General features: G+C 38.9%; 1 protein-coding gene across 1 annotated transcript in view; it reads left to right on the forward strand.

The window, feature by feature from the left end:
• NSF (N-ethylmaleimide sensitive factor, vesicle fusing ATPase) overlaps positions 1 to 12,390 on the forward strand; it is a 153,436-nt gene that overhangs the window by 253 nt on the left and 140,793 nt on the right. The gene's annotated exons all lie outside the window — the stretch shown is intronic.

The raw sequence follows: 12,390 nt of genomic DNA on the forward strand, positions 1-12,390 counted from the left end.
GGGGAATAGCCCTCAGAAACTCCGTACCCTTAAGAAGCTTGAGGGGAGATGGACCCCCTTGCTACCCGGATCTCCTGTGTCTCCCTTTATTCCCCGTTTCCATCTCTTGGGACTGTTCCCCTCGCTCCTCGAGGCAGCCGCAGGATTGTAGCCGTTCCATCCCCGTCTGTCTGACGGATTCTGGGGGTGTCTTCGCACCCTCTGCGAGGGCTTATTAGCCTCTGGAATAACTGCGGGGGAGCCGTCTGCTGCACTGGGCGAGGGCTGTGGGAAGGATCATTAGGAACCAATTTCTGAGTCTTCACAATAAAAGGTCTCGGGAAAGGGTGAGAGCGCACAAAATGACTTAGCGTTAAACCCCAGCTATCTGGGGGACCTGTCGCTGTCGGATCATGCAGGAATGCCTTTTACTTGGACTGGGGATTTAGGGTGTCGCGTTTTGCTTTTATGAATGACATTCGCTTCCAATGCAGCAGGATGTGTTGTAGTTTCGGGTTTTAAATTTTACTTCCTCCTCTAGCCTGTAAGATCGCGGTGTAGTATGGGTTTGGCGAGGGGAGACAGAGCTGGTTCTCTGCTGTATTGCAGTGTGCGTTGAGCTAAAAGCTGTCAGAGGGCTGCATCCTGCCCAGAGATTACACTAGTCATAAACTGGGGACTTGAACTGCGTCATTATGGGATAAGGATGTACTTGACTGATTATTTAAACTAGAATATTTGAATAAGTTTGCATAGATATACGCATACGTGCAAATGTCCTATCTAAAAGAAATTGTGATGGAATTCCAGAGTGAGAGAAGATCTTAAAGGTCATTTAATTCATTCTCATTCTCTTCCTTTTCCCCATAGCCTCTCCCTTTTATATGTGGCTACTGTGTCCACCTACGTTTCAGATTCAGTCTTTTCCCACTTTTTCAGGAACCCCACTCCTGTGTATTTGCCTGCTCCATCTTAACATTCTCAAGTGCTCCCCCATCTTAAAACAAACCCTCCCTCCACCTCCACAGCTGTCACCTTACAGCCAGAAATCTTGATAGAATTGCCAGCATTTATTGTCTCCCATTTGTTTACCACGTACTCACACCTCAACCCAGACTGCAGTCTGATTTCTGGCCCTGTCTTCCCACTATTGTGTCCCTAAACTTAATTGATATTTTTCATTCTTGTCTTGCTTCATGTCTCAAAAAACAGGTGGCATTGTTGATTGACCATTGCCTCCTTCGTGGAAAAAGCTCTCTTCATGGCTTCTGTGAAGCCCTGCTCCTGTTTTTGCTCATACCGCACTTTTGCAGACTCACCCTCTGCCCTGTGTTATTCAATGCAGATAATTCCTCAAAGCTCTCTTCTCTCTCTATTTTCTCCTCCAGCAGTTTCTTCTGAGCCCCACAGCTTCAAATACTATCTATATGTCAGTGGTTTTCAACATTTTACTCCCAGTCCAGACCTACCCTTTAAGTTTCAGATCAATATGTCAAAGGTGCCTATTCAGAACTAGACACCTCAAATTCAACTTGCTGAAATGCAAACCCATGATCTTAGTCCACCTAATTAGTACTTTAACTGTGTTTCCACTTTCAGTGAATGGCGCCACCAGCCATCCATTTAAATAGGCTGGAAACCTGGGGTGGAGGTGTGGATGTCATGCCTTATAGGTCTTCTCTTTTACCACAACCCCCTGAGTTCTGTCTGCCTCTCCTCACAAAGGTGTTAGGGCCAAAGAATCTGGCTTGGGGCATTGCTGCTTTAAACTAGACTCAAACTACCCCACTGTACTGGTCACATGGGTTCTGTCATTTTAATATCTAAAGATCTCTCCAATCTGTCCATCTCTCTAAATCTTCATTTTCACTTCCTTTTTCCAACCTACTATTACTTTTGGTCTGAACAGTTACAGGAAGCTCCCAAGTGTTCTCTTAACATCATTCTCCACATTGATTGTTCCCTCTCATGCCCATTAAACTCTCCATAGCATCCCATACTTTCCACTTCCCGGTTTACTTTCTGTGCCTTTCAGTTCCTTGAACCTACAGATTTCTCTTACTACAAGGTCTTTGCATGTGCTGTGTTCTGTCTTTGTAATGTTTTGCTCCCAACCATTTTCCTCCTACTCAGATCACTCAACTACTCAAAGGATGCCAGTTCTGATCCTGCACTTCAAGTCAAGATCCTTTGTTATATGCTTTTGAAGAACTATATACCTTTGCCTAGAGATTTATCTATTTCTTATTTTAAATTTATTATTTGTGTGATTATTTGCCTCTACCATAGAATTTACCTTCCATTACCAGGCGTCCCCAAACTACGGCCCGCTGGCCGCAATGTGGCCCCCTGAGGCCATTTATCCAGCCCGCACTGCACTTCTGGAAGGGGCACCTCTTTCATTGGTGGTCAGTGAGAGGACCACTGTATTTGGCAGCCCTCCAATGGTCTGAGGGACAGTGAACTGGCCCCCTGTGTAAAAAGTTTGGAGACCCCTGCTAGACCATGTCAGTTTTTTACTCACTATCATCATCCGTGCTTTGCACACTGCTTGGGACCTCAGTGCTCAATACATTTTTTAAAAGTATGAATCTAGGCCCTGGCCAGTTGGTTCAGTGGTAGAGCGTCGGCCTGGTGTGTGGAAGTCCCGTGTTCGATTCCCGGCCAGGGCTCACAGGAGAAGTGCCCATCTGCTTCTCCACCCCTCCCCCTCTCCTTCCTCTCTGTCTCTCTCTTCCCCTCCCGCAGCCAAAGCTCCATTGGAGCAAAGTTGGCCCGGGCGCTGGGATGGCTCCATGGCCTCTGCCCCAGGCGCTAGAGTGGCTCTGGTTGCGACAGAGCGAAGCCCCGGATGGGCAGAGCATCGCCCCTGGTGGGCGTGCCGAGTGGATCCCGGTCGTGCGCATGCGGGAGTCTGTCTGACTGTCTCTCCCCGTTTCCAGCTTCAGAAAAATACAAAAAAAAAAAAGTATTAATCTAATTTCTCTTTGAATATGCTAGTGATTTAGGGTGCATTGCCATAAAGGTAGTCTATTTTACTGACATGTTAAAAAGATATTTTTTATATGGAATTCCATGTAACTTATATACATAGATATTACTTCTGTTTAGAGTTACATAGAACTAAACAGTTTCTTTTTCACATGATAGTTCCTCAGATGTTTGAAGACAGGTAACATATTTCCTCAGATACTCTCTTTTGCTAGTTAAACATTTTCAATTCCTTGAATATTCTGTATTCCAAGCCCTTCATCATTTATATTACCTTCCTTTGGAAATGCTCTGTTTTGTCAATGTTTCTTCTAAAAGTGCTGAATGGAACATAGTGATCAGTGAAGAATATACTTGGATTATTTATATATAAATATATATATATTATATATATTCTCTTTAGTGAAACACTATTCATATTAACACAGGGTAAAATTGTATTTTGATTTTTCTCCATAAATCACACTTTTGGCTCATACTGAGCTTATAGTCAATTAAAATTCTCATGTTCTTTTAAAATCAGTCCTCCAGTCTTGTTTTAGATATTTATTGTACAGTTGTTTTATTAAACCTAAATGTAAGACCTTACATTTATCCCCTCTACAATTCATTTTTTAGGTCAAGGCATATCTGCTATTGGTTGAAAGTCTTCTTGAGTTCTGATTCTTTCAGGCTTTGCAACATGATTTCTATGTGTACATTCAAGACATTGATAGAAGATAGAATAGGACAGGGTCAGAAATAGCCCTGCACATGCTGATAGAGACTCTCCTCTAGGCTGACACACATCAATGTACTTTTGGTAATTTACCTTACCAAGAACTTTTTGGATATTGCTATCAAAGTTTAATTTTCAAAAAACTACCTTCAACCTTTTGGAAAATCTGAATACCTTTGGTCCATCTCTGTCTTACTTCTGATAGCTATAATTTTCTAGTAACTATGTATCAATATTTAGCAGATGGAGTTAGCCTTTTTGTAATACTCTAAAAATGGGTTCTATATTTCCTTTTTGTGGGAGAAAAGCTATTTTGAATTATTGCTTTTGGTTAGTTTAGTTACTCTTGGCATTTTGATGTCATCTTATAAATGGTACTTATATTCATTGCATAATTGAAGTTGTGTGTTTGTGTGAGTGTATTGTACCACTGATTTTTCCATTGATAGCATTAGTTACTTTTAGTATATCTTGTCCTTTGCTCTTTCTGGACAAACAAGAAAGCATCATATATAGTTCATTTGGAGAATTAGCTGCAGAGTAAAATGTGTGATGCTACTCAGTATATATATAGCATTAAGAGCATCAGAACTTGATTAATCACTAATCTGAAAAACAACTTAAAAGAAAATAATTGTTATTGTTTTAGTATATTTATTATATGATAAAAACTATGGAATGGCAAATTAGATACACTTTATAAGAAAATGATCAGCCCTGGCCGGTTGGCTCAGCAGTTGAACCTGGGCCTCGTGTGTGGATGTCCCTGGTTTGATTCCTGGTCAGGGCACACAGGAGAAGCGACCATCTGCTTCTCCACCTCTTCCTCTTCTCCTCTCCCTTCTCTCTCTCTCTCTCTCTCTCTCTCTCTCTCTTTTTCCTTCCCGCAGCCATGGCTTGGTTGGAGCAAGTCCGCCCCAGGTGCTGAAGATGGCTCCATGGCCTCGCCTCAGGCATTAAAATAGTTCAGTTGTTGAGCAATGACGCAAGGGCCCCAGATGGGCAGAGCATCGCCCCGTAGGGGGCTTACCAGGTGGATCCCAGTTTGGGCACATGTGGGAGTCTGTCTCTGTCTCCCTGCTTCTCACTTAAGGGGAAAAAAAGAAAATGATCAATTGATTTAAACTTATCTGGTTCCCTTTGGCCTTTCAAAAATATTCAATTAGGTATAAGTTTTCTCAGATGTTTTAAGTTTTTACTCATAATAAAGCAAATTTAAAGTTATAATTCTTACTACATATTTACATTGAATATGGACTCTTATTTATTTATTTATTTATTTTTCCTTTCATTTTTCTGAAGCTGGAAACAGGGAGAGACAGTCAGACAGACTCCCGCATGCGCCCGACCGGGATCCACCCGGCACGCCCACCAGGGGCGACGCTCTGCCCACCAGGGGGCGATGCTCTGCCCATCCTGGGCATCGCCATGTTGCGACCAGAGCCACTCTAGCGCCTGAGGCAGAGGCCACAGAGCCATCCCCAGTGCCCGGGCCATCTTTGCTCCAATGGAGCCTTGGCTGCGGGAGGGGAAGAGAGAGACAGAGAGGAAAGCGCGACGGAGGGGTGGAGAAGCAAATGGGCGCTTCTCCTGTGTGCCCTGGCCGGGAATCGAACCTGGGTCCTCCGCACGCTAGGCCGACGCTCTACCGCTGAGCCAACCGGCCAGGGCCTGGACTCTTATTTATAATGAATTCCACATACTGATGGCTACCACTGCTCCAGTCCTCCACACCATTTTTCAGAATTCTCATGCTACAACTGCTATGGAATCATGGAATTAGAAGTAAAGAAAGAATTTGAAATGCAGCCTCAATAGCTTGGGAGAGCTGACTTTAGGTAGGGAGAGGCTCCTTAGTGAAGCTACTCTACTTGATCTTGCTTTTTAGGCCTCTTATATGACCTCTACCACCCCACTGCTGAAGGGGAAAAAAAGAGAAAGAGGAAAAGTAAAGAAGAAAGGCTTTCCACATTGCCTGGACATTTTTGTAATGTCTTTTAAAATTACCTGGACTCTTAACTTACTGGAGATCCAGCAGTTCCTTCCTGAAAATATACATACATTAATGCAGATAGAGTAATGGATTGCTTTCTTCCTACACCTAGTTGAGCTGGTTTGTTGTGAAGAGATAGAATAAGATGAGCCTGACCAGGTGGTGGCATAGTGGATAGAGCATTGGACTGGGACACGGAGGACCCAGGTTCGAGACCCGGAGGTTGCCAGCTTGATCATGGGCTCATCTGGTTTGAACAAGGCTCACCAGCTTGAGCCCAAGGTCGCTGGCTCAAGTATGGGTCACTCAGTCTGCTGAGCTCCCCAGCCAAGGCACATATGAGAAAGCAATCAATGAACAACTAAGGTGTCACAATGAAGAATTGATGCTTCTCATCTCTTTCCCTTCCTGTCTGTCTGTCCCTATCTGTCCCTCTCTCTGACACTCTGTCTCTGTCATAAAAAATAAAATAAAATAAAAAGAGAGGAGTTGAAAGGAATATAAAAAGATGCTAGAGGTAAAATTTACCTAATGCTATGTTTTGCCTAGACAGGCTAGTGTATTTAGTCTCTCACTTAATACATTGAAGAAGCTTTTGTAGCCTAGTCTAGAAACCTGCCTGTTTATACTTTACTAGAAAGCCCGGCGGTCATACGAAATGACCGCTGTTCTAGATATTATAAATTGTAATTAAAATGATTTGTGCAAAGGTGTCTGCTAATCAAACTGAATTACCCAGGGCAGCGGCGAGGACGCCCCTTTGCTTACTGCCCCACGGGGTTTCCCCCTTCTACTTGCTTAATTGCTTAAAGTAGAGTGCAATGAAGGAAACCACTGGCGGTACATTTCTTAAGAGCCATCGCTAGCTCAATAAATAAAGGTGATTTAAATAATAAAATGTTAATTCACATGTCAAAGATCTCTTTGTACACACCATTTCTTGTGTAGATCTTTCCATCGTTTTTAAGCTTGCCTTGCAGAGGACCATCAATTATTTTTAATTTTACCTCCGTTCTTTCACGAACTCTTGAACAGGCAACATAAAGTTGACCGTGTCCAAATGCAGGCTCAGGTAAAAAAATGCCAATACACTTAAGTGTTTGGCCCTGAGACTTATTGATGGTCATAGCAAAGGCAAGTTTTACAGGAAATTGTCTACGTCTCAATTGAAACGGCAACCCTGTTTGAGATGGAGCCAAATCAATTCTTGGAATGACATGTATTTCACCTTTAGAGGAACCAAAGACTTAGCTATTATGACATTATTTTTCAATTGGAGAACCTCTAGTCTTGTACCATTGCAAAGACCCTTTCTGGTGTTAAGATTTCTTAACAGCATAATAATTGCTCCAATCTTTAACCTCAATTTGTGAGGTGGCATGCCAGAAGGCGGGACTATTTGAATGCCATAGCAACTTCACCCCATTGGCTAGTACAGTTACGCAAGCAACCAATAAGCTATCGGCGACAGACACTTAAGCCGCATATAATAAAGATGGGTGAATGATATCTTTAGCAAATAACCAGCCTTCAAATGAAGTTTTGGAGCACAACTTATAAATTGGAGGTAGCTCAAGTGCAAGTACCACTGATCACATAATATAAATGTTTCATAGTCCCATTTTCTAAATTAGTGTTTTGCTATCCAAAGCATGTCAACTTTCTACAATATTATGTGCAGTAGTTACTGCTTTTATATATTACTTTAGTGGAGCTTTTTAAAAGCATCTTCAAATACTATACATTTTAGGGGGAAGAAAAGGAACTCTGGTAGTACTGTTCTTTCTGAACAGTAATAGCTGCTGCTTTCTAAAGTCCAGAGGAATTTATGCTTAAGATGGATATAGTCTTTTTTGTTTCAAGTATTTAAATCAAGGTGTAAGGGTGTAAGTGAAACTATATTATTTCACTGTTGAAGATTCCTGAATTGGCAGAACAGTGAACCCTTGCAAACATCTGCATTGGCAATACACTAGACACTTAACAGTAATGCTGTTCTTAAGATTCTATATGGTAGGCCTGGTATTTTAGGTAATAATCTCTTAATGAGATCCTTTCTCATACTTCAGTGTTAATATCCTTGAATGGGCTTTGAGGCCTAACTTACACTGCCTTCAATTTCCTAGCGATTTAATCTCTAATTTCTAACATTTTTATGATGAAAACTAAATATTCCTCATGTGACTATAACTATTTCTAGAAACTCTGTGCATTTTAAAGAAGTATATTTTACATACACTTTAAGAGATTTCAAGCATGCCGCAAAGTACAGCAAATGACGTATATATATCCATGTGCTCACTATCCAGATTTAAGAAGTCTTAACATATTTTGATATTTGCTTTAGATTTTGTTATTTTTAAAAATAAAACATTACTGATCCAATTGAATCCCCTTTGTATCTCTTCTTGGTTCCACTAATCTTTCTCAGAAATAACCACTATCCTAAAGTTGGTATAGGACCTTTCTGTTTATATCTACATATGTTTGTGCCCATAAAAAATATATTTTGTCTGTTTTAAAAATGTATATAATGGTGTTATACTGTATATTGCCTTCTGCAATCTGCATCTTTTCATTTAAAAGAACATTTGAGATTTAGTCATGTTGATATATATAGAGGGTCAGTTAATTCTGTTTAACTACTTGTTCTCTTCTGTGAATGTACCACAATTATCTTTTTATCAGAGGACAATAGTAGTTTCAAATTTTATTTTCCCTGGAGTGTACATTCTTGTATATGTCTCATAAATACATGTCTAGAGACATATACATATGCACTCTTACAAGCGGTATTAGGAGTGCCTGTTACTTCTGTCCTCTCCAGCACTTAATATTATAGACATTTTCATTTTTACACTATGATAGGTGTAGAACAATCCTGTTGTTTAAATTTGTATTTTTTTTCTGGTTACTAGTGAGATTGAGCATTTTTCATATTTGTCATTGGAATTTCCTCTTCTGTGAATTACCTTTGTATATCCTTTGCCTATTTTTTTCTGTTTAGCTGTCAGCATTTAAAAAAATTGATTTGTAGAGAGTTTTCCCTTTTGGGGGGGGCTTAAGGGTTGTTTAGATTCTCATCCTTTGTTAGTTGCAAATACCTTTTCTCAGGCAGTGGTGATTATTTCATGTTTATTGTTTTAGATTTGAATTTTTTTATAGTTATAATTACTTACTTTTTTTTTCACCTTGAAGTTAAACTTTCTTTTAAAAGGTTTAAATTTTGCTTTTCACATTTTGGTATTTAATTCATCTGGAATTTATTTTCGTGGTTAGTGTGAATTAGGAAGCTAATTTTATACTTTTCTGTATGTATACTCATTTGTCCCAATATTACTTATTGAGCTCATCTGGTTTCTCACCGATTTGTACACTATCTGTTTTATATCCAATCTGTTTGGACTTTATTCTGTTTTCATTATTCTGTTTGTCTATATGTATGCCAATACCACATTTTAATTACCATAGCTTTAAAAAATTTGTTTTTCAATTACAGTTTATATTTAGTGTTACTTTGTATTATTTTTAGGCTAACAGCATAGTGGTTAGACAATCAGATACTTTATAAAATGTTGCCCTTGATATTTTCAGTACCCAGTAAGCACCATGCATAGTTACTACAATGTTATTGACAATATTTCCTATGCTGTACAATTACCATAGCTTTAAAATTATTCTTGCCCATTTGGTAGGGTGAGCTCCCTCTTTATTTTTCTTCATTTGGTATTTCATGGCCATATGAATTTCAGGAGCAACTTAATCCCTTTTTTTTTGTTATTTTATTAAAAAATTTTTTTCCATTGATTTGAAAGAAAGAGAAAGGAATTAAGGAAGGGAGCGAGAGAAAGAGAAGCATCAACTTGTCATTACATTTAATTGTTCCATTTTAGTTGTGCACTCATTGATTGCTTTTCATACATGCCCCCACGGGGACAGAACCGTGATCTCGGTGCACCAGATGACACTTTACCCACTGAGCTGCCCAGCCAGAGCAAACCTTCCTCTTTTAGAAAATATTATCTTTATCTTTAAATTTAATTAATCTTTATCGATTGCTATTGATTTTGACCTACTTTTTAAAATAAAATTCAGCTTAATTACTCCAGAAAGCTGATTTTCTTTTCTTTTTTTTTAAGCCAAAAGTGCTAATAATTTATCACAACTTGTGCTCTATAGATTTGAAAATAAATGAATTTGCATCAGCTGTTTATGAGTAATGCAGGGTATTTTGGTCCTTTGCTAAATTCAGAATGAAGGGCTAAAATTTTGCACAAACCATATACAGTAGAGATCTTTGGTAACAGATAAAATGGGAAATTTATTTATTTAAGATAAAAAATAACCTGTCATTTTTGAAATCCAACATTTACTTAATGTTTAAAACCACTAAATAATAAAGAGTATTTAGGGTTTCACTGGTGGATTTTTTAAAATTGTAAGATGTTTTCAGTGTATGTGCATATGAACAAACATTTTTTTACTTGGTTTGACAAGCAATGAAAATAATAATTATCACTAATTCTGGGTCTTCCAAAGAGCATCTGTGTTGGGGGATTAAAACATTTTAGTTATGCTAGTTACTTTACTCCTAGAGGATAATATTAACAAAATTTTGTGATAGGATAGCAGCTTTTCCTGTTCTCACTGTTTAGAACAGAGCCTGGCAGGTAAGTATTAATGATTTTTGAATTAATGAATGAACATGTATTTCTGAATATCTTAATAAGTAATCATTTTGAAAAATGTCTATAGTTATAATTTTAGTGATATATTCTCTGCCACGCTATTGAATATTCCACTGTTGTTTGTTCTGTTATCTTTCTAACTAAATCATTAATCAGATAGCCTAGATAGAATTTTAAACAGCTGCTGGACTCTGATAGTCTTTTCTGCACCTGCAGATATTGAGTCTGATAACTTTTTTGTATATATAGTCCTCTAGTCTAACCAATTTACCACTTACCAAGCATCAAAATAAAGTTAATTATATTTACCAAATTAAATGATGAAATGGACTGAGAGCACTTCCACATTTTTCTCTTCTATTGTAGAAGGAAATGTTTTGTTGAAGTTTATTATTAATACTTTTTACTTAGTACAATGATTCTCAAAGTGGAGACTGCAGACCAGCTAATTAGCATCACCTGAGAACTTGTTCAAAATGCAAATTCTTAGGCCCCATGCAGGCTGATTAGAAATTCCAGGTGGGACCACCCTGGTCTCCTTTAAGAGTTCTCCAGGTGATTCTAAAGATGCTAAAATTGAGAGCATTTACATAGTCTTTTGGCTCTCCCATTTCGTTCCTTGTAAATTGTTGAAGATATTTTTTTCCAGATTTCTTTCCAAATGTTTACTTAACCTTGTTATTTCTCAATTTGGTTATTGTCTTTTCTTCCCTTTAATACCTTCACCTATATCCAGTTTTAAAAATTTAATAAAGCATAGTTATTTCTTGCAGTATGGTAGATTCGGTACCTCGACTGACTTTCCCATAGAAAATTTAAAATGCTGGAGAGCTTCATAGCTATAGTTAATAATATATTATATACTTAAAATTTGCTAATAGTGTAGATCTTAAGTGTTCTTACCCCACACACACAGTAGTAAAAATGTAACTTGATTGTGGTAATCATCACAGAAGGAATACTTACATCAAAACACCACACTGTTAGGTAAAACTCCCTAAAGCTGAACAAATGCCATGTATGTTTATGACCCACAATTCTACTGGAGTCTGGGTGGGATGAGATGGGAAGGTATTCAGTAGAAATGCATACATATGTTATTCCTAAGATGTGTACAAATATGTTAATAGCAACAGTATTCATAATTAAAAACAAGAAATAGCCCTGGCTGGTTGGCTCAGTGGTAGAGTGTCGGCCCGGTGTGTGGATGTCCCAGGTCCGATTCCCAGTCAGGGCACACAAGAGAAGTGCCCATGTGGTTCTCCACCCTTCCAACTCTCCTTTATCTCTCTCTCTCTCTTCCCCTCCTGTAGCCAAGGCTTCATTGGAGCAAAGTTGGCCTGGGCGCCGAGGATGGCTCCATGGCCTCTGCCTCAGGCACTAGAATGGCTCTGGTTGCAACGGAGCAACGCCCCAGATGGGCAGAGCATCGCCCCCTAGTGGGCATGCTGGGTGGATCCTGGTCAGGCGCATATGGGAGTCTGTCTCTGCCTCCCGCTTCTCACTTCAGAAAAATTACAAAAAAATACCAAAACAAAATCAAGAAATAACTTAATTGGATAAATAATGGTGGTATAGTTATATAATGATATTGATATAATATAAGAAGCAGTGAAAATGAATGAACTATTGCTCCATGCAACACCATGGATGAATCTCACAATCACAATATTGAGGGGTAGAAGTCAGACATGAAATAATACATGATGCGTGAATTCACTTATATAAAGTTTTCAAAAACAGGCAGAACCGATCTATGGTTTCTATCTGGTGATAGAAACAAGGTAGTGGTTATCTGTGGTTGGGGGTAAAGGGCTAGTGACTGGGGCTAGTATAGAATGCTGATAATGTTGTCTTTCTTAAAGTGGTGGTGGTTACCTTGGGTGTGTCACTTTTTAGGAATTCATTGAGCCAAACACTTACAAAGTATGGACTTTTTCTGTATGTATGTTTTCTTCAATAAAAAGTTGATTTAAAGAAATGGTGATGTTCTTTTTCTTAAACTGGGTGGTAGATACTTG

Source organism: Saccopteryx leptura, chromosome 2, assembly GCF_036850995.1.
Source record: "Saccopteryx leptura isolate mSacLep1 chromosome 2, mSacLep1_pri_phased_curated, whole genome shotgun sequence".
Taxonomy (NCBI): domain Eukaryota; kingdom Metazoa; phylum Chordata; class Mammalia; order Chiroptera; family Emballonuridae; genus Saccopteryx; species Saccopteryx leptura.